Raw genomic sequence first — 24,121 nt, 5'->3', positions numbered from 1 at the left:
ATGTTACCATTGCTAATGGCAGTGGCTATTCTCTAAGTGAACTTAATAGCAGGTAATGGACTTCTCCTCCAAGAACTTATCCAATCCTTTTTTAAACACAGCTATACTAACTGCACTAACCACATCCTCTGGCAACAAATCACTAACCACATCCTCTGGCAGCCATCCGCTGCCCAAGACACCTTTCCCAACCCCTTCATCAGATAAAACAAAACATTAAAATGTGATGCTGGGCCTGTCCCTTCCACTTCCTTCCATTCCCGTTAAAAAGAAAAACTTAAACCCCCATCTACTGCCCTTCTAAATCCCTTCCCTACTCATCTGGTACCTTCATTGGACCAGTTCGTATGCCGCGATCGCAGAGGAATGCGATCCCGGCCGCTTCCAGCGTCACTCTGGTGATAACTAGTTACCCATTTAGAATTTGGCTGAATAAGGGATGAATATAAATGGCTATGCAATTAGATGGATAACTGTTAGCTTATCCATCTAAATGGCTTTTGAATATGGATCCCTATATTGTGTAAGATATTTTACCAAAATTTTTGTATTTCTGAGCATTCCCAATTGCAGTGGAACAAAGAGGCCTGAACCTGCTTACACTTCAAACAACTATCAGATTGTGTTAAACATGCACTAAATAATTAAAAATAGCAACTACCATGTGTACTTCTGAACCCCATCCCCTTTTCCGCCTATAAAATGTATGTATGAAATGGAAAATACATGCATAAGTTTAAACGCCATCCCTACTCCACTCCCCAACAAGTCTCTCTGCAGTTTGTGTAAAAGTATGCACTTAACAGGGTTATGAGAGTACTTTTAAATGCATAGAGGTGTTTTTTTTTTATTAAATTTCTTACAATTTTACAAAGAGAAAAATAAATCTTTGCTTATGTAATAGACAGAATTTGATATGCAAACAATAAGGCAATATTGTATAACTAAACATTCTTAACACTATTTCCAACATATATGTTTTGCCCAATCCTATTCCAAACATCATAGGGGTAAATTGCAGGAAATTGAGGACACCTCTTAAGGAAAAGAAAAAAAAATGAGAATGTTCCTAAATTATTCTAATTGCCTAACTCTTTAAATTGACTAATTTCAAAGAAAATATAAGTTGTTCTACGATACTTCAACGTACATTTACAAGGATATTTAACAATCATTGTAGCACCAATTGCTAAAACCTCTGGGGCAGATTTTAAATACTTGCGCGAGCGCGTACTTTTGCGTAGCCACGCGTATCTTATAAAATCCGGGGTTGGCGCGCGCAAGGGGGTGCACATTTGTGCAACCTGCGCGCGCCGAGCCCAGCACGCGCTGCCTGTTCCCTCCGAGGCCACTCCGATTTCGGAGCGGCCTCAGAGGGAACTTTCCTTCGCCCTCCCCCCACCTTCCCCTCCCTTCCACTACCTAACCCACCCCCCGGCCCTATCTAAACCCCCCCCTTACCTTTGTCGGCAAAGTTACGCCTGCTGAAAGCAGGCGTAACTTTGCGCACGTCGGCCGGCTGCCCTGCTCCGTGGTCCGGTCCCGGGGGCTGTTCCGGAGGCCGCGGCCACGCCCCCGGGCCGAAACTACGCCCACGTCGCCGCCCCCGAAACGCCCCGCCCCGCCCCCTAAACGCCGTGTCATCCCACCACGCCCCCGCCACGGCCCCGACAGGAATCCCCGGGACTTACGCGCGTCCCGGGGCTCTGCGCGCACCGGCAGCCTATGCAAAATAGGCGCGCCGGCGCGCAGGGGTCTTAAAATCCGCCCCTCTGGTTTTAACAAAAGAAAAGCCCTACGGCACATTTGTGTGTTCCTGGCGAGGTCAGGATAGATCCTCACCATAGAACCAAGAAATTGAGTTTTCATATTCCTGAAATATGCTCGCATCATATAATTCTTTTCTTGTTCAGATTGAAAAGTAATCAGTAAAGTAATTCGATCTGTAATTTCCACCTGAGATTCTTCTAAGAATCTAGTCAATTTTTGAAAATCTATAGAGTTCCTAGATAAACTCTCTCTCATTGAGCCCTGTTTAAAAAGGTAATTGAATCACTTTTTTAATAATTGGGATTTTATCTGATGGAACTTTTAGGTTCCCTTCTAGATATTTATTAAAAGTAACTAACAGCTGCTCATTTTTAATCTCAGGAAAATTTAATATTCATATATTTAAATTTTTTATAGAATTTTCCAAGAATTCAATTTTTCTAGAGGTAGCTAATCTCTCATGGGAAATTACAGATGTTATATTCTTAATTTCCTTAACTTCTTCTTCCAAGGCATGAATCTGTGTGCACTGCTCTGTCAAAATACTTTGATGATCGTGGGTAACACAGTCTAATTTTGCAGAAACATTCTGCAATATCAGCGACTGTTCCTGTATGCTACTAGCAAGTTTCTTCATTAAGACCCATATGGATTCTAATGTCACATTTGTTGTTGTTGTTATTTCTTCAGTCCCTGTCAGGTTTACCTTCATTACAACCGGCATCTGTTTGCGATCCTCAGAATTTACTGACCTTAAATTCTCCCCACTTCCATCTGCTCTCCCTTGGGGTAGATTCAAACTTGAGACCGGAGTTGAAATCCTGGTCTTCTCCTGATCATCTGAGCAGTTCTCAACTGGCTGGAGTACTGTGGTGATAGCAGCACCATTTCCTCCAGCAACCGGAGAGAGGTCAGGAGGGGAAGCAATTAACAACTGACGAGGCTCAGGGGGGACTTAGAGATATTTCCCCAGGTGATTGTAGTGCTCCTGCTACTGCTCCACCAACGGGGCTTTCCACACCCTGTACTCTAGGAACAGCATATTCAGGAATAAGACATTGCTGAAAAGCTTGGTTGGGCTCAGGAGGGAACACCCACACTTTAGCTTTACGTTTATGAGGCATTACAACTTAAGGCAAATCGCTAATTAAAGTCCTATTCCTGAAGATTAATAAATCTCACAATGTTGAATTGTATTCCAAAACCCTGCTGAGGACAGCAGTTGAGAAAAACTCTTGAAATACAATCATAATAGTAAATTTTTAGCAGAGTTCCAGGCAATCAGGCAAATCCAGGCTAAGCCAGGCAAAGCCGTGCGGCTCGGCGACGCGCCGGCGGTCGCGACGCACCGCAGGAGTGCTGGTCTTATGCTCCTGCTGGCCCCTCCCTCTGACGTCAGGAACGTGGCGTTCGGCGATCTCACCAGGTGCAGTTGTAAATTTCACCCTTCCCTTCAAGGGAAACTCTGTCCAATCCTAGAGTGGTAAAGGTATGTCTCCCGCTGTCCTCGCATAGAGCTAGTTTAATAAAACAATTTAATGTGCATAAAACCGGGCTTTATGCATGCAAAAGGTTTTGAAAAATTATTTCCAAAATGTCAACCCTTCAGTATTGCAATTAGTTCTAGAATTCCCGCATACCTCTTGTTAAGAGAACTCAGATTATGAAACAAAAGAAATCAAGATATTATGTATTTCTGTACAGAAATACTGTGTAATCCAAAAAAGTGTGTGAAGCTTGCTGGGCAGACTGGATGGGCCATTTGGTCTTCTTCTGCCGTCATTTCTATGTTTCTATAACCCTACCCCAATGTGTATCCTTTGGCTTTGGGGAAAAGGATGCCTTTTGGGTCCCAGTGCAAGGGTGGCTGGCATTCTTCTAGATATCCCTGGAAGAGGGGTGATCTCTTCTCACTGTGTGCTGAGTGCCCAAATAAACATGCTAGCTAGAGCCAATCCTATACTATACAAAGTGAATACTGGCACAATAAATATATTTCCAGCACCACAGTTTTCCTGGCTCTTTATACAATCCTTTATCCTCTATCTGTGCTTGAATCTTTTAAGCAGGCAAGGGATTGTTGCTGCATTTGAGCTCCTACCTGCTACCTTGGGAGCTTGCTCTGCCTGCTGCCTGCTTGCCTGAATCCCCATCGGGACTGTATTTTGCTGCTGATACCATCCACAGCCTCCATGTACCGCATGGGATTCCCTGCCCCTCCCACTGCTGACTTCACCAGGGCGACAGTAAAAAGGGCCTTGTGGGCCGGAGGCACTGTGCTCTGAAGGGGCACGCCCCTTTGAGCTGCCCCTTCATTGCTGGATTCTTTATATCAACCCCCAAACTAGTATTTTCTTGGTTTTTGGTGTAATTATAGCCTTATTTTCATCTGTTTCTGAGACATCACAGAAATTCAAACTGTGACCGGCAACGGTAGATACGGTGATTTACGCTACTCCTGTTACAAACTAACCAATATTTTGAGAAATACTTTACATTCCATTACGTTGTCTGTTAAAGCCGCTGTTTTATTATTTTCCACAATTTCTCTGTTGTTAATTAATGCGCAATCAGTAAGGAAAAAAGTTCCAATCATTCATGACTTAATTTCTGCTAACAAACCAGACGGGATCTTTATCACTGAAACTGGTTAAGTGATTATGACACTATTACCCTTAATGATCTGTGCCCCTCTGATTATGTCTTTTTTTCTGAGCCTAGACCTAACCATCGAGGAGGAGGATTGCTAGCTATTATCTAGGCTTCCTTGCATCCGTGCAAGAAAACCTTGATATTAAAACTTGCATACAAAATATTAGTTTAATCTTCAATTGCCAATTTTTGCGTTATATACCGTCCCTCTGGTTTACTAACCTCAGATTTTTCTCCACTATTTGAAACTCTGGCAACACTCCCTGTAGACCTCTCCCAGACTGTTCTCTTTGGTGATTTTAATCTCCATGTAAACCTCATTCCTCCTCTTCCCACTGTATCTTCGTTTCTAGAGGCTATGACTGGCTTGGGTTGGGAGCAGCTAATTTGTGACCCCCCACACTTAGGCATGGTCACTCACTAGACCTGGTCTTTTGTAACCCTCAATTTATTCATCTTTTTATTAATTTAATTCTTGAATCTGTACCCTGGTCAGATCATTTCTTAATTTCTATCTCTGGCAATATTTTACTTAGAAATCAGAATTCTGCTCATAGGGGGTAATTTTCAAAAGGAGTTACATGCGTAAATGTAGCTACTATTGTAGCAATTTTCAAAAGCCATTTACTCAAGTAAAGTGCACTTATGTGAGTAAATCCTATAGACAAGTCAATGGCATATATTGTAGCAATTTTCAAAAACCCACTTACTCAAGTAAAGTGAATTTACTCCAGTAAACCTGGTTTTTACTCGAGTAAATGCTTTTTAAAATCAGGCCCATAGTGATCAAACTTTTTTCAGGAGGAAAAGGTTCAGCCCAGACTTTTATCGAAAATTTATTACCAAATCTGCCCACATTAACAAATGATGATAATAATCGCTTAGTTTTTACTTGGACACTTCATTGACTCATACCTTAGATACTATTGCTCCAAAAACCCTTTGCCACACTAGAAAGAAACAAAACTCTCCTTGGTATACCGTACAGTTAAAAACGTTAAAATCTGAATTATGATGCCATGAAAGATACTGGCATAAACACCTTATACCTGAACATAAAAATGTATATTACTCTTGCTTAAATTATTACAGAAAACAAATTAACTCTACAAAAAAAGTCTTCTATGCAAACAGAATCCAAGCAGCTAATGATAACCCAACCAATCTTTTTAACATAGTAAAATCTCTAACGACTCAGAAAACTGATATTTTGGCTCATATTGACAATTCAGTCTGCAATAACATAGCCCGGCATTTTAAGGATAAAGTTATAGATATTTCAATGGAATTCTCTCACTTATCTTTACCAAACTTAAATCTACCCTCAGTTCCAAGTTCTTGGTCAACATTTGATGACATCGATTCATCAACTATCACCCACATAATATCAAGGATGCAAATTTCATCTAGTACTTTCAATGCTTGCCCAGGCCATCTTCTAAAAGCTGTACAAGAATACCTCTCTCCTACCTTAGCTCATGTAGTAAATATTTCCCTTAGTTCTGGTACTTTTCCTGACCAATTGAAGCAGAGTTCTATCTTACCCATCCCAAAGAAAAAAAAGCTCTGATTTAACAGATTACAATAATTTAGGGCAAAGTGCATCACTAACCTCATTTGCAAAAATTCTTGAATCAATTGTATTACATCGGTTATCCAATTACATTAGTGACAATACTGTTTTCCACCCAAATCAACATGGTTTCAGGGAAGGACACAGTACTGAAACTTTATTTGTATCATCATTTGACACAATTATTCATGGTTTCAATTCAAATACCGATTACTTTTTGGTTCTATTAGACATTTCAGCTGCATTTGGTATCCTTGATCACTCAATCTTGTTATAGGTCTTAATCAATTGGCATAACCAGTTTAGTCCTTAACTGGTTTAGGTCATTTTTGTCCAAGCGTCCACAGCAACTAAATATAGGCTCATTTCACTCCAATTGGTACACCATTACATCAGGAGTTCCTCAAGTTTCATCACTTTCAGCTATCCTATTTAATATTTACCTTTTTCCTTTGAGTCACCTCTTGGCAAGTTTAGGTGTAGATTTCAAAATCTACACTGATGATATATAATTTTTTGAGCATTTCCTGGTCTCATACACTATCATTTGTGAAACTCTGTATTCTCTTAATATTTGGTTAACTCAGAACCACTTAAAACTTAATCCTTCAAAAACAAAGATTTAACATTTGTCTACCATTCCACAGTCCTCATGCCAGCCTCCCACCCATCTCCTTTTTGACAAATACTCCATTCCCATCACAACTAAAGCCCGTAATCTCTGAGTCATCCTTGACTTGGCTTTATCCATGTCTCAGAACATTTCTTTCTTAGTAAAGACTTCATTTTTTAAGATTCATCTCCTAAAACCATTACTATACCCATATGATTTCCATACAGTATTATAAGCCCTAATTCTTACAGGGCTTGATTACTGCAATGCTTTATATCTATGACTTCCATCTATTGCTATCTGTCACCTTCACTTGATTCAAAATGCTACTTTGGTACATGCAAAACAACATGATCACATAACTCTTGTTCTTTGTTCTTTACACTGGCTTCCCATTCTTTATTGCATTCAGTATAAAAGAGGGACAGAAAACATTTCCTCCCAGATCTTAAAAAAAAAATTACTTCTGGTTTTTCAGAAAGAAAATAGCATTGGAGTTGCCCTTTGCTAAGGAGTACAGGAAACAGCCTCTTAGCAAAGTTAAGGGAAATTCATAACTGGATGGGCTGTAGTTTCTACCCTCATGAATTAATCAAATAGCTTGTTTTGTTCTCCTTTGTTTTTCCTTTTGGTCACATCATTAAACTTAAACTTTCTGAACTTACATTGTCCTTCATAATTGTAGTCTGGTGAAAGTTCTATAAATAAAGTGATTTCTTAGAAGGTAAGTCTGCATAATGCTCCAAGGGGCTTTTGTTATAGGCCCAGACTAGAAGCAGGAAGGTGAACTTGACTTTTTCCATTATGGAAACAGGAGCCCAACATAGTAGGTGCAGACTCTTCAGTTTCTTGTTGCAGACTGGTACTGATCTCTAAAGAAGTGATCTCTTGAGTTTTCACTGCACACAAATCAGGAGTCTCACAAGATGTCCAGCAAGGTACAAGTGAGAAGGTCTATTCATAAGGCAAGATTCCAGATTATATAGAAGCCCCTGGTTATTCTGTACCAGGGCTAGAGGACCCATATACTGAAAAAAAATGCACAAATCAGATGAAAAGTAAAAAAAATGAAAAGGATAACAATAAATCATCTGGAAGCCACTGGAAACTTTTCTTAGCAATGGCAGAGATCTACTTAAATGATCCATGGTGTTTCTGGGTTCTACGCAGCTATTTTGCTCCATTGGCAGTATTAACATGTAGGGGCTTGTTAGTTGAGTGTGATTTATCTAGGTCTAGACTTAGCTGAGACTTACTGCTTGGGTCTGTGGCTTCTATAGAAGTATACCACATGATAGTGGCATTTCTGATGAACAAAGTTGCAAGTGAGAACTGTGGTCTCCATCTGGATTATCGGCAGGTGCCCGACCTGTGCACACTGTCTCAAACAAAAGGGGAATGGAGTCTACCAACAAGAAGCAAATATAAAAGGTGACTATAAAATATGTGAAAGCTTTTTTTGCCCTTGATGGTATTATATAACAAAAGTCTACCAAATTGACTCTGTCATGTTGAGAGGAAGTGAAATCAATAACAATATCTAGGCTGTAAATCAAAATGAAAAATAGACCAAGATAAAAACAGACCAAACCCAGAAACGAAATAAGGTGTAGAAATATGAAAAACAGATGACAAAAATTGTGATATACAAAAAAAAATATATAAAAAAAGAAAATTTTAATAAAAGAACAGAAAAAACAAAAATGTAACAATAAAAATAAAATTACAACAATATAAAAATTTAAAATAAGAAATAAAGCTAAATACACAGAGAAAAAAAATATACTGTCAGAGAGATATTAAAGAGGAAAGCCTGGGAAGCCAATGTCACACAGAGGAAATGGAAACTGATATGTATTTCTTCTTGTGTAAAATAGAAAATCATCATACATGCATACCATCCAAAGCTAACAGACGATCAACTCTACCCATAAAATAATGGCCAGGACAAAACAAATACATAATCTGAAACCATTACTACCATTTTCAAATGTTAGAACAATCTTACAAGCACTAATATTCACAAGTACGGATTACTGTAACTCTCTCCTACTTGGATTACCAAAATCAGTTATAAGACCACTACAGATACTACAGAATAATGTGGCCAGAATCTTAACAGGTACTAAAAGAACAGAACACATCACCCCAATACTGGCCAATCTGCACTGGCTTCTGATCTTAAAACCTGGCTGTTTACACAGACATTTGCCCCAGAGATTAAAGATTTTTAGAATGGCTTTATTTTACCTGTTTTATATTTTGAAATGGTATTTCTATTAAGATTTTTAGACATTTTATTTTATAGACTATGGGGCGGATTTTAAAAGGGTTACGCACGTAATATACGCTTGTATCCCTTTTAAATCCCTCCTGCACGCGCCAAGTCTATTACATAGGCTCCGCGATGCGCGCAAGCCCCGGGACATGTGTATGTCCTGGGGCTTGAAAAAGGGGGCGGGGTGGGGCGGGGCCGGAGCCTCCAGGCCCAGCAGCCATTTACTGCTGTGCCCGGGATCACGGGCCGGCCGTCAGCCGGCTCGCATAACCTATGCCTGCCCAGAGGCAGGCACAACTTAGCAGATAATGGTAAAGGGGGGGGGGGGGGTTAGGTAGGGGAAGGGAGGGGAAGGTGGGGGGGTGGAGGGAATGGAGGAAGGCTGTGTGACTCAACGCCACGCAAGGTGCACAAGTGTGCACCCCCTTGCATGCGCCGACCCCAGATTTTATAATGTGCGCAGCTGCGCGCGCATGTTATAAAATCGAGCGTAGATTTAAAAATCCGGCCCTATGGATTTTAGGGATATTAATATTTGATGTTTTAATGTGTTATTTAATGTGATTAATTATATGTAAAAATTGTATTTTAAGTGAGATGTTTGGCACTTGATTAAATTTTTATTTCTTTTATACTGTTTTATATTTTGTGCCTCTTGTGAACCTTTGTGAAGGAATTGCTCCAAATGATGGTATAGAAAAGCCACTAAATAAGTAAATAAATAATAATTCAGGATTAACAGCGAATATATCCCTAGATTCATCAAAATGCTAATAATTTCTCTCTCTTTCTCTCCCCCTCCACGCCCAGAAATGGCCAAAATGCAATTTCCAGTCTTTATCACAAATTGCATTACAGGCATATCACACAGCTTAACACCAGGGAAAAAGATGTAGTTATTTCCAGTGTTAAAAACATGCAGTATATTGCCCCTTACTTCATTAATCCCATCCAAACCCCACCTCTATGAAAACTTTGCATTCGTGCAATGCAATACCATTAATATCGCATGCATTAGGGGTGTGCATTCGGTCCCTACGTATTGGCAATCCGCAACGGATGTTGCCGATTTCGTGGGGAAGTGAAACGTATTGCGATTCCCCATGAATACATGAATCTTCGCTGAATTATTCAGCAGCCTAAATAAATCAATTTAAGTAAACCCCCCCCCCACCCTCCTGACCCCCTCAAGACTCACCAAAACTCCCCGGTGGTCCAGCGGGGGGTCCGGGAGCCATCCCCTGCACTCTCACACCCTCGGTGCCGGTTTCATCATGGCGCCGATAGCCTTTGACCTACTATGTCACAGGGGCTACCGGTGCCATTGGTCAGCCCTTGTCACATGGTCATCGACGCCATCTTGTGCTCCTACCATGTGACAGGGGCTGACTAATGGCACCGGTAGCCCCTATGACATAGTATGGGCAAAGGCTATTGGCGCCATTTTGATTACTGGCAGCCGATGGCCCGAGGGCAGGAGATCGCTCCGGGACCCCCGTTGGACCCCCAGGGACTTTTGGCCAGCTTGGGGGTCCTCCTGACCCCCACAAGACTTGCCAAAAGTCCAGCAGGGGTCTGGGAGCGACCTCCTGCACGCCAGCCATCGGATGCTAGTATTCAAAATGGCGCCAATCGCCTTTGCCCATACTATGTCACAGGGGCTACTGGTGCCATTAGTCAGCCCCTGTCACATGGTAGGAGCACAAGATGGCGCCGATGACCATGTGACAAGGGCTGACCAATGGCACCGGTAGCCCCTGTGACATAGTAGGTCAAAGGCTATCAGCGCCATGATGAAACCGGCACCGAGGGTGTGAGAGTGCAGGGGATGGCTCCCGGACTCCCTGCTGGACCACAGGGGAGTTTTGGTAAGTCTTGAGAGGGGGGGTTCAGGAGGGTGGGGGGTTGTAGTTAATTTTAATTTTAACTGGGACACGAATAGAAATCGCCGTATTAACGCATCGGGGCGCCAAACGGCCGAATGCAACGTATCTGCTCCCCGACAAATCCGAATCCCGAATGCAACGTATGGCGTCCCTCTGCACATCCCTAGCATGCATTATGGTGTTAATGCATTTTGATGAATGACCTTAATAGTGACAAACTTATGCTGTATGTTGCCAACATGTAAGATATGTAATTCAACAAGAAATGAGTGGGGACTAGCAGTTTCAAAAATGTTTTTCTCAATATACCAAAGTACCCAACTATGAAATTCAAAGTTGGTATCATATTTGAGAGTAAAAACTCCACTCTGGAGTTTGCAGCATTTTACACTTGGTTATAATCATTTACCAGGAAGTCCATAATTCTTTATTCCAAACAAATCTTTCAAAAACAAACTGGAGATCCATTAAATCCCGATGGAAAAATACATTGACCTGGCACAAACAGATGTACTGCAAAATCCATAGTGCAAGTGATACACTCATTTATAATACTGCTGCTGGGTTTTTTGTTTATTGAGGACAAAATTGTGTGTAACCCCTGGCATTCAGACCTCCCAAAAGAATATCAGTTACGTTTAATTTTGAGGCTTTTGATAGTTTAAAATCTCCTTGCTGACATTAAGCCCCTCTGAGTTCAGAGTTCCCTGTCGGGGGGGGGGCGGCAAGTGATTACCTCTAAGGCCCTGAGCGTTGTTAAATTCATATTGTTTTTATACTGCAGTAATAATCATACTGAATGTTTAAAGTGATTTCCAACTGAACTTTGCTGATTAATGATGGAAAACTGATGAAAATATTTCTAATGTCTCTTCGAGAACCTCCCAGAATGCAGGGCACACTGTTGTCCCCAGGGCCACTTTTACTCCTGGATCTCCCTCTTCCCACACAAACACAGTCTACTTGCGCTGGGGGTTCTTTCTGATGGGGAGGATGATAAACCTCTGGCGCCATAGGCTTGTAGAGGTGGGCAACAATACACACTCTCTCACTTCCTTTAAGCTCTCTGGGTCCACAGTACTCTCGCTTGGGATGTCTGCTTTAGGGCACCTCTAACCTTGAATGAAGAGGCTGGGTAATCTGGTTGGGTGTTGAACAAAAATGTATTGTAACCCAAAGTACAGGGACGGTAACTTTCAAACCGGTGCCTGGGTGCTCCTTGGTGCATGTGCGTCGGCGCACGTCCAGATATGTGGCCATTTTATAACTTTTGTGCATATATGTTATAAAATAGCCTGGCCTCGTGCACATGTGTGCCCAATTTTAAGTGGGCAAGCGCTTATGCATGCAAATCCCGCTTCTACCGTGTAAGTCAGGGAATTTTAAAAGAGGGACATGCCCACACCATTGCCAGGTTCACCAGTTTGTCCACCAGTTCATCCAGTTAATGGCTAGGTCCTTCCGCCCCCCCCCAGGTACCCCAGACCCTTTAAACCCCCGAGAAATGGCGTGTTCTGTTTATTTTTCAACGTACACCTCCTTCATAGCACAGTAAACTTACGCGCCACTGGATCTGGGTGCACCCCCGGGCGCATAATTATTAACATGTACATCTTTGGCCACTACCAAAAATGCCCATGCCCCACCCAGACCACGCTCATGCCCCACCCCTTTTTGAAATCGAGTGGGATGTGTAAGCAGCAAGAGATATGCGCACATTTGAGTGGTTTTAAAAATTTGGTCGGCGCATGCAAGCCAGACTTGTGCGCACATCCCCTAATCGATGTGCGCGCTGGATTTTTTAAATCTACCTCCCAGTGAATGCTTCACCTAAATGTCTCCCAAGACAGATAAGGAATTTCAAACACCTGTTTCCTGGTGATATCTTCCCTTCAGATCCCTTAGGGCGCTCCCTGCTGAACCCCAGCACCTCTTTTCTCCTGGCAGTACAGAGCACCCCCTCCGTCTCCTTTACTGAACAGGGGTTTTGTTTTCACCCGACACTTAGTTGTGAGAATGTTCCGCTCCGGGCACTGTCTTTGGGAAAAGCAAGACTCCCTAATAGCGCTGGGTGGGAAGGTGGCACCCTCAGACTGTGGGGGGGGGGGGGGGGGGGGGCAGACAGGCTTCCCCAAACTCCAAGTCCAAGATCCTACTGCATCACATGGGTGCAAGAGTTGTCTCCAAACTTAAGACCTCATTCACAGGGGCGTGCATCTTTGTGGGCTTAAGTTATAAGAGATGCATGAAAATGACCTTCTAAAAGGTGAATTTTAAAAAGACTAGGGCACACATTAATTAGGGGATGCACAAATAAGCTGGGCTTCCACGCGCCAACCGTGTTTTAAAAAGCACCCAGATGTGCACATAAATGCAGCGGCGTACGCATCTCCAAACTTTTCCAAATAGGGGCATGGGCGTGTCAGGCCTGGCCAAGCGATGTGTGTGTAAATACTTATGCGCCCTGGCGCGCCGAGGTACCCTGTCCTGTAACTTTATACCTGCTATTGATGGCGTGTAAAGAAAAAGATTGAACCATTTAGCATGGGTTTAAATGGGTCTGTAGTAACTGGGAGGAGTACAGGCTATGAAACCAGCGGGTCTGGAGGACCTGTTAAGTGAGCGAACTGGTGGATGAACTGGTAAACTGGTAATGGCGTCAGCGTGCGCCCCTTTTTAAAATCCCCTGTCTTACATGGTAGAAACGGGGTTTGCGTGCCCACTTAAAATTTGGCATTCATGTGCACGTGGCTAGGCTATTTTATAACGTGTGCATATACACAAACAAGTTAAAAATGGCCACATCCCTGGGGCACGGTGCGACATACGTGCGCCAATGTGTTTGATGTTCTTTGAATTAAAGTTGTCAGGTTGTATACAGCTAGTGCTCAGTTTTGTTGCATGCAACATTACAGTATGGACTTAAGTTATTTCCATTTGTGAAACTATAATGGGCAATGAACTAATATATTTTACAAAACCTCTACTGAACAAAATAGAGTTTCCTGGGATATATTGGACTGTTGCACACAAGTTATAATATATTGCAAATGAAATAACTTATATCTCAAGAAGAAATGTCTTTGCTCATTTCCATATAAACAACCAAATCAATTCGCATCTATTTATACAGCACCTTTTGTCTAATTGCATCATAATATGAATGCAAACAAGGGGAACATAAACAGGAGTGACACAATTGTAAGGCAAACTGAATTAGCACAAAACAGTAGTAAGGGGAGGGAGCTAGAAATAAAATTATATTGAGTCATTATAGGTGTGTTTTGCTATAATATTACCACTGAGCAACTGCCTCTCTTGTCTTCATTAGTCAAATCATGAAAACAGTACTAGTGCTAGGGGTTTTTAATTTTTATTTTTTTTTTACCTATGATGACGTGTTAGCCCAAATATGCATAAGCAATTGTAGTTCTGAGAAGATGGAGTTGGGCATATTATATCCAGTTGCTGCGATGTCTGGTTTTGTTTTGTTTTTATAGCCATGCTGTTCTGTACTCCATAAATTACGCTTTTGAAAAGTAACTAAGTAAAAGGCATATGGGTATGGTTTGACTAGTGTTCCCTACGTAATATCAATTTCAAAGTTACACAGGCTGCAGCTTTAAAAATGAGAAGTAGTAGTAGCAATAGTAGCAGCATAGGAGAGCAATAATATTTGGAAACTAGAGTAAATGTCGCCTATCTGATGGTTTACTCAGGACATTAATTCTTCTTCATATCACTTTGTTCTCAGTACTTTTAGGTTCAAGCATTTGTGGGTTCTGAGAGAATTATCCAGAGTTTTGGGTTCTTTCTCTAATGACAAGTAGGTGCTATGGAGTCACACATATGGGTCATGTGATTCTGTCTCATCCTGGCATAGAAGATCTTTCCAGGAAAATTTTCTAGGCATGTGCAATGGTTTCTAGTGCGCTGCTGGAGCTACAGCTGTTCAGATTTTTGGTATTCCATAGGAGGAGAAAGCTGGTTTTTGCCTCAGGTCTTTTTCTCATCTAGGAGTTAATTTTCAAAGGTATTTCTGCCAGTAACTATCCAACTACCCATGGAAATCCCTTTGCAAATTGCCCTTTCCTCTATATTGGAAAAAAGAGGTAGCATCAGAAGCGAGGTTAGGGCAGGCCCATGGAAGCATACATGTGATTTCATTTTGAAATCCTTGTGCCTGCTTTGTCCAGCGGACTTGGCATCTGTAAAATACGCAGGGTAAAGAGTCAGCACCGCACTAGTCCACTGTGAAATTTTCAAAGGGGAAACTCTGCAGGGAGTTTCCCTCTAAAAATTGATTTGTAGGCCTATGATTACAAAGTACCCTCATCTGCAAGCTCTCTGGGAATATTAAACATTGCTCTCCTCGCGATTAGAATCTCGTATACTTTTCAAAGTATGGAACATCGGAAAGAGTTGTGTTAGAGCAGGGGTAGGCAACTTCAGTCCTGGAGAGCCACAAACAGTTTTGGTGTACAGGATAACAACAATGAAGATGCATGAGATATATTTGCATGTGCTGCCTCCATTGTATGCAAATATATCTCATGTATATTTAGGGACTTTTGTTTTCACTTTTAATGGGAATTTATCAGTGTTTATTATAAAAATTAAAATGTGAGAAAATCAGTAAGACAAAATGACTCATTTTTTCTGACTCCTCCTCCCCTATTCTTTTTGTTTGCTATAATAAACACTGATTAATTCTTGGGAAAATAAAATAAAAACTTAAAATGAAGGTCTCTAGGCATATTAATTATGAATGTCCTGAAAATCCTGAGGCACTCCAGAAATAGAGTTGCCTACCCTTGTGTTAAAATTCATGTCTGTTTATTGGCAAACTATTACTAACACTTCAAACAAGGGACGGAAAGTCACCCAATTGGGCACACAAAAAGAAAATGTTAATATTTCAGAATAGTTTCAAAATTAGAAACATCAGGTTCATATATATTTTTTTAAAAACCCTACCATAGAAGAATTGCATGCCTACTTAACAGAATTAATTATGGGGCAGATTTTAATACTTACGCGTGGGTGTAGATTTGTGCGCGCAACCTGGCACGCACAAAACTACGCCCGATTGTATAACATCCATGCACAGCTGCGTGCATGTTATAAAATCCGGGTTTGGCGTGCGATAGGGGGTGCACACTTGTGCACCTTGTGCAAGCCGAGCTCTAAGGGAGCCCCGATGGCTTTCCCTGTTCCCTCCGGGTCGCTCCGAAATCGGAGCGGCCTCAAGGGAACTTTCCTTCCCTTCCCCTCCCTAACCCTACCTAACCCGCCCCTCAGCCCTACCTAAACCCCCCCCCCCCCCCCAATACCTTTGTTTTGCAAGTTGAGCCTGCCTCCTGGCAGGAGTAGGTTGCACATGCCGGCCGAGTGCTGGCGTGATCCCACGGCCTAGAGGCCCTACGGAGGCCTCTGGCCATGCCCCTGCCCTGGACTGCCCACACCCCACCCCTTTTTTCAAGCCCCCGGACATACGTGCGTCCCGGGGCTTGCTCGTGTCGCCAGGCCTATGCAAAATAGCCTCGGCGCGCGTAACCCCAGCTGGATTTACATGCGTAGGGCTTTTAAAATCTGCCCCTATATGACTTCATAAGCTGCATGTGTGTGCTGTATATTATATGAGCTCTGGGTGTGTGTGTGGTGCAGTTGCTCTGGGGGCAGGGAGGAGAGGGTGGTAAGGTGTACAAGTGTGTATGTTTGTCGGTGTGTCTGTGGTGGGAGGGATGGCTAAAGGAGTGTATATAAATAAGGCCAGCTTAAACATTAGGCCAGGGGACCCCACAGTCAGTCAGATTTTCAGGAGATCCAAATTGAATATGCATGAGGTATATTTGCATATAATGGAAGCCATGCATGAAAATCTAACTTATGAATATCCTGAAAGCCAGGCCTGTTTGAGGCTCTTGAAGACTGGATTTGGTCACCCTTTGGCCTTGAGTGTCGGCTTCTGGAGGACATCAAAGAACAGAAGAGTCACATTAAAACAATATAGAAAGTCCTGACAGCCATACAAATTCACAGAGCCATCAATGCTTTTAATTACTTTGTCCTCACATCTTTAATGTGCACAAATAAATAGCCACACCTAATATTGCTTTTACCATGGCTTTGCTTATTTTTGTATTTTAGGTTTTCTGTTTTCAAGTGGTTTGACTGACTCTGGTTCTTCATCTCTGAGAGGACTTGAAGTTTCACCTTTGTTCCTAGGATTTAGCCTGTGAGTAGGGAACAGGGGTGATGCTGGGACAGAGTAGAGAAGTCTTATTTTATAGAGATGTGAATTGGAACTGGAATTGGTTTCGGATTCGTGGACCATCGAGAAATTATTTTTCCCGCAGTTCAATCGTTTTTTTTTTTATCGGCTGCGCCGAGCCGATAACCCAAAAACACATCCTGACCCTTTAAAATTAGTTCTTTAGTATCCCCCCACCCTCCGGACCCCTCCAACCCCCCCCCCGCAAATTTTTAAGTACTTGGTGGTCCAGAGAGGGTCCCGGGAGCGTTCTCTCGCTCTTGGGTCATCGGCTGCCAGTAAATAAAATGGCGCCGATGGCCCTTTGCCCTTAGTATGTGACAGGGTATCCATGCCATTGGCCGGCCCCTGTCACATAGTAGGAGGACTGGATGGCCCGCGCCATTTTTAAAGATGGCGCCAGCCATCCATTGCTCCTACCATATGACAAATTAATAGTGGGGTTTCCTATCGCTATCGGAGATCCCCCAATATCTGATGAGATGGAAAATATCGTCCGGTATTTTCAATCGTCAGATAAACAATTCACATCCCTATTATTTTACTCTTTAATCCAGTCCCTCCCCTCCTGTTTCTCCCTCCTCTCTTCTCCTAGACAAGGAACAAGAAGGAAGGAAGACTGAATGTTCAGTTTTTATTGGTAGATTGCTACTTCTAACTTGTGGTCCCTTGATCTCCATTTGATAAGGATCCGAAAAGTTATAAAAGTTATTACCCACTCACATCCAAAGTTCGAGAAAAGGTACAACAAAGCAAACATAAAAACAATAGTATGACATAAAACCACCTTCCAGCAGGTGCAGCAGATAGAAGTATGGCTGAAATTGAAAGCAGTCCCTTACCCAAGATATTGTTAATAAAAACAGAACAGATTCTGAGACTCACAGGATAGCTACCAACCCATGCCCACAACTAACAAAAACTACATGCTCTCAAGCATTAATCGAGATGGATCGATAAATTAACCTATGCAATTCATCATTTTTAGGTACCAAAATCAAAGGCTTGCTTAAATAAAAAGTTATCAAATGCTTTGTTTTCTGCATGTTAGCGGTTCTGCTAACAAGTAGTTTCTGTGTAGGGATCTGCAGCAGTCTAGCTTGTTCTATAAATGAATGTGTTTTTTTTTTTATAGCGGTTTATATTACTTCACAGTATGACTTGCAGAGAGATTAAATGGTAGCTGACCTCATTTAAACTCAGTCTACCATAATCACCCACCTTTGAGACTTTAAATGTGTTCTTTCATTCTCCCCAAATGTTTTTTCCTCTTGTTTATTTATTTATGCAGTTTGTGCTTTCTTGCTCTACAACTCTTGACATTTTCAAGACACAGTAATACAATAATTATACAGAAAACAAAAATATCGACATAGCATGGTTCCACCTGGTCAGTCTTGTCTGTCTGTCTTGACTAGAGTGTAAGCTCTTTGTTGCGGGATTGTCTCTAATGTGTATCTCTACAGCACTGTTATGTTTAATAGTAGTAGTACTATTGGTGTTCAAGGACTTGGTGTAATATTTCCAGTGTTGTTTTTTTATTGCTGTTTAATTTCCGTGAATTAGTACTGTTGTGGTATTGCCGTTTTGCTAAATAACTGTTTTTGCTACTTGTGTTACTTACCCAAAGTGCTTGGTAATGAAAGGAGTTTGTGTCACTGCAACTGATGTGACAACAGAATTTGAAATGTTTTTCCTATGTGAGCAGTAAGGTGAAGCTTCCAAGTTCAACCCAGCCAGCCATTTCAGAGATTGCTTTTAGTCAATGCAGGATGGATTTTTTAAAAATTTATAAATATATATATTTCTTTTTTTTTTTTTTTTTACTTATCCCAGATGAGTCATTCAACAGACACAGCAATATGATATTTTTTATTATATTCAGTGCTTTTTTTCTAGAAAGAATGATGCTGGTATTCAGATGCAGGGCCATCCTTGTGGGGGTGGGGGGGGGGGGTGAGAGGAAAGAAATCAGGACAATCTCCCCAAACCCCACCCCTCAAAGGCAGCCACACTTTGTGCAACTGACTGCAGGGTCAGGGCATGATCTTACCCACTTCCATACTCCCTTGCACCAGCAAGAGGCAAAAGAAAACAGCACATTTACCTAGTGGTGCCTTGCCTTCTCTGCCACAGTCATGACATGGGAAAAGCCACAGCAAGGGAAGGAGTTGCCTAGTGGTTAGAGCAGTGGGCTACAAACCAAGAAAGCCAGGGCTCAGTTCCCACTGCTGCTCCTTGGGACCTTTGGCAAATCATGAACCTCTCCATAATCTCCGGTGCAAACTTAGATTGGGAGCCCTTTGGGGACAGAGAAATATCTACAGTTCCTGAAGGTAATCTGCTTTAAAGTATCTAGAAAGTAGAATATAAAATAAATAAATACAAAATTAGTGCTTTTCTCAGAATTAGATTCAGGAAACTTTATTGTCATCTCCACCTTAGGGATCTTACTGTTACGCTGCCTAGATGCCATCTCCCAGATGTACCACTTTAGAGGTCTTGCTACCGTTCTGCCTACTTGCCATGCCCATGATGTACCACCTTAGGAGTCTTACTGCTACTCTCCCTATCTGCCATACCCCTGATATACGCCTTAGGATTCTTGTTGCTGCTCTACCTTCCTGTCATACCCCAGATATACCACTATAAGGGTCTTATTGCTATTCTTCATACTTGTAATGCTCCTGATGTGCCACTTGGGGATCCTGCATGCCTATGATATCCCAGCATGGGAGTTTTGTGCCTTCTTGTTGTTTGCTGTTTGGGTCTCAGCCTACTTCTCCCACCCTACTTTTGCGTAGATTATGGTGGGGTGGTTTGTCCTCAGAAAAATACAAGTTTCTTCTCCTTTTTTTTTTGTTTTTCATTTTGTTCTCTCCCTCTTTAATCCCAGCCTAGTTCCCCACACTTCTTTTTTGTTGGTTATAGTGGGATGTTTTGTTCCCAGAAAAGTAATTTGAAAAAAAATAAAATACAAGTTTCTCCTCGCCCCCACCTCTTTTCTGGTTTCCCATCTTGTTGTCAAGGCCTATCTAGGTCTTTGTGCTGTTTGTGATTGGCTAAACTAATGCTTTGGGAGTTATGACACATTTGTTCTTTTTTTGATGGGCCATATTCTAAGTCTCTGGGGTTTAGACACCTTTGTGTTCTTTTGTGATGGACCTTACACGTGCTTTGGTGAATTTAGACATGTTTGTGTTGTTTGTGAAGGATTGCACTCTATGTTTTGGAGGTTTAGATTTCTTTATATTGTTGTGATTCCCTGCACAGTTTGCCTTGGGGGTATGAGTACTTTGTGCTGTTCACAATTCTCCACACTATGTCCTGAGGGTCAGCACCTATTGGTATGTATTAGCTTTACAGTCACCACAGTTATAATAAATCATTTGTAGTTTCACTGTACCAGCCATGTGTACATAACACGAGCATGGCTCAAACATTGCAGTTTGACAGAATCAAATGCTACTGGTAGGATAAACCACATCCCTCCTACTGAGGCATGCATCCCCCATTCTGGATGTCCTTGAGCTTCTTTTCAAATCCCCTTCCTGTATGGTTCTTGCTGACGTTCAGTCTTGCCCTGACCATCTGTTGCTATGCTTGCTGCACCACTCCTTGGGCCCTTCATGCCATCAAGATACACCGTGAGATGTTTTGGCTTATCTTATCACTGTTTTGCTCTGCTCCTTTATTTTTCACTAGTGCCACTGCTGCCTCTGCCACTCTAGCCAGTCCTGGTACCTTAGAATGCTTTCTCCATTGCTTCAGCTATTTTCTTGGTACTTTCCAAATGCCTTTCCCCTGTAGTACTTGCTGACTCCTGCTCTTGCCCTGGCTGTTCAATAGTTTTAAACAGGCCTCACCCACCCAGTTACCTTTAACAGTTTCATGTCCTCTTGGACATGTCAAGCTAAGTGTAAAACATTAATAAGACAGGCGAAGAGAGAATTTGAAATGAAGTTGGCCATAGAGGCAAAAACTCATAATAAAAACTTTTTTAAATATATCCAAAGCAAGAAACCTGTGAGGGTGTCGGTTGGACCATTAGATGACCGAGGGGTTAAAGGGGCTCTTAGGGAAGATAAGGCCATTGCAGAAAGACTAAATGAATTCTTTGCCTCCGTGTTTACTAATGAGGATGTTGGGGAGATACCAGTTCTGGAGATGGTTTTCAGGGGTGATGAGTCAGACGAACTGAACAAAATCACTGTGAACCTGGAAGATGTAGTAGGCCAGATTAACAAACTAAAGAGTAGCAAATCACCTGGACTGGATGGTATGCATCCTAGGGTACTGAAGGAACTAAAAAACGAAATTTCTGATCTATTAGTTAAAATTTGTAACCTATCATTAAAATCATCCATTGTACCTGAAGACTGGAGGGTGGCCAATGTAACCCCAATATTTTAAAAAGGCTCCAGGGGCGATCCGGGTAACTATAGACCAGTGAGCCTGACTTCAGTGCCAGGAAAAATAGTGGAAACTATTCTCAAGATCAAAATCGTAGAGCATATAGAAAGACATGATTTAATGGAACACAGTCAACATGGATTTACCCAAGGGAAGTCTTGCCTAACTAATCTGCTTCATTATTTTGAAGGGGTTAATAAACATGTGGATAAAGGTGAACCGGTAGATGTAGTGTATTTGGATTTTCAGAAGGTGTTTGAGAAAGTCCCTCATGAGAGGCTTCTATGAAAAATAAAAAGTCATGTGATAGGAGGTGATGTCCTTTCGTGGATTACAAACTGGTTAAAAGACAGGAAACAAAACCAACTGAATGTCTCATAATGTGATTACCTTTATTATATGAAAATACAATGTTGTATTATGTTTTAATTTGAAAAAATTTGAATAAAGAGATAATAATAAAAAAAAAAAAAAAAAGACAGGAAACAGAGAGTAGGATTAAATGGTCAGTTTTCTCAGTGGAAAAGGGTAAACAGTGGAGTGCCTCAGGGATCTGTACTTGGACCGGTGCTTTTCAATATATATATATATATATATATATAAATGATCTGGAAAGGAATACAATGAGTGAGGTTATCAGATTTGCGGATGATACAAAATTATTCAGAGTAGTTAAATCACAAGCAGACTGTGATACATTATAGGAGGACCTTGCAAGACTGGAAGATTGGGCATCCAAATGACAGATGAAATTTAATGTGGACAAGTGCAAGGTGTTGCATATAGGGAAAAATAACCCTTGCTGTAGTTATACGATGTTAGGTTCCATATTAGGAGCTACTACCCAGGAAAAAGATCTAGGCATCATAGTGGATAATACTTTAAAATCGTCAGCTCAGTGTGCTGCAGCAGTCAAAAAAGCAAACAGAATGTTAGGAATTATTAGGAAGGGAATGGTTAATAAAACGGAAAATGTCATAATGCCTCTATATCACTCCATGGTGAGACCACACCTTGAATACTGTGTACAATTCTGGTCGCCACATCTTAAAAAAGATATAGTTGCGATGGAGAAGGTACAGAGAAGGGCAACCAAAATGATAAAGGGGATGGAACAGCTTCCCTATGAGGAAAGGCTGAAGAGGTTAGGGCTGTTCAGCTTGGAGAAGAGATGGCTGAGGGGGGATATGATAGAGGTCTTTAAGATCATGAGAGGTCTTGAACGAGTAGATGTGACTCGGTTATTTTCACTTTTGAATAATAGAAGGACTAGGGGGCATTCCATGAAGTTAGCAAGTAGCACATTGAAGACTAATCGGAGAAAATTCTTTTTCACTCAACGCACAATAAAGCTCTGGAATTTGTTGCCAGAGGATGTGGTTAGTGCAGTTAGTGTAGCTGGGTTCAAAAAAGGTTTGGATAAGTTCTTGGAGGAGAAGTCCATTGACGGCTATTAATCAAGTTTACTTAGGGAATAGCCACTGCTATTAATTGCATCAGTAACATGGGATCTTCTTAGTGTTTGGGTACTTACCAGGTTCTTGTGGCCTGGTTTGGCCTCTGTTGGAAACAGGATGCTGGGCTTGATGGACCCTTGGTCTGACCCAGCATGGCAATTTCTTATGTTCTTATGTTCCGGTTCTTGCAATTATTGATCTCATCCAGTATTTAGCCTTTGATAGATTATATTCAGCAAAAGGCAAGGTCTGCAGAAGTACAGCTCTATGAACCAGTTCCATGCTCCTGTAGTGGAGGCAGTGTTTGCAAAAACTGATTGAGAAGAAGATCTGTGTCCTGGATTCCCTGAATCTCAGGATATTAAACAGTGAGTGGCATCTTAACCTCCAATAAAGACCAGCTCTATGTCCAAATAACCAGCTCCTTCACCTAATGATGCCATATGGAAATGGCATTATGCCTCCTTCAGGAATTTTCTCAGGCTTTGGCATGCCTAGGGCTTTCTATCAATTTAGTTGGTGCCCTTTTCCCCTCATTTGGAGATGTAGAGTGTCCTTGCCACTTAGGGTGGCTACTTTGGACCTCTCATGATGCTTTGGGGTCTTCATGCCACTCTTTCACTTACTTTCATCCTCTGTCACTGTCGAGGAGTTTTCTGCCTCTTTTGGTGCTTTGTTCTCCTTTCGTGGTGCATTGAGCTATTCATGCCACACTTGGTGCTGCTTTGCCCCTCCTGTACTGCTTTCAGAGATTATTTTGGTATGGGAAGACAGCTGAAATGAAAACTAGAAAACTAAAAATTGTAAAACAGCAATTGGATAGAAATTGTGTTTCATTAGCTTATAGGAATTTAACACTACCTCCATGTCATTTGGTTTTGATCCAGACCTGGTTTTTTATCTACCATGCTAATGTATTTTGCAGGACAACAAGCACCTAATAGCATTTAGAACAGGAAAAAAACAAACCAATGACCAGACTGAGCTAGCATCTCTTGATGACATGAAGCTTGATTGGGAACATTATGAGCCTTATTCAATAAAGATTTTCTCTACAGGCACAGAATGAGAAAAAGTACTTTCATGAATAAGACCCCATGTTCTTTGCACAGTTTCTAATTTTTACAGCTTTACACTTTGATTCTTTGCCAGTGCTGACCAACAGTTCATGAGACAGTAAAGTATCTTTTTAATAACTGCTAAGT

General features: G+C 41.6%; 1 protein-coding gene across 1 annotated transcript in view; it reads left to right on the top strand.

The window, feature by feature from the left end:
• RBMS3 (RNA binding motif single stranded interacting protein 3) overlaps positions 1 to 24,121 on the top strand; it is a 1,783,971-nt gene that overhangs the window by 495,108 nt on the left and 1,264,742 nt on the right. The window lies entirely within an intron of this gene.

This window comes from Rhinatrema bivittatum, chromosome 2 (genome assembly GCF_901001135.1).
Source record: "Rhinatrema bivittatum chromosome 2, aRhiBiv1.1, whole genome shotgun sequence".
Classification (NCBI taxonomy): Eukaryota; Metazoa; Chordata; class Amphibia; order Gymnophiona; family Rhinatrematidae; genus Rhinatrema; species Rhinatrema bivittatum.
This window is presented reverse-complemented; position numbering and strand designations above follow the sequence as displayed.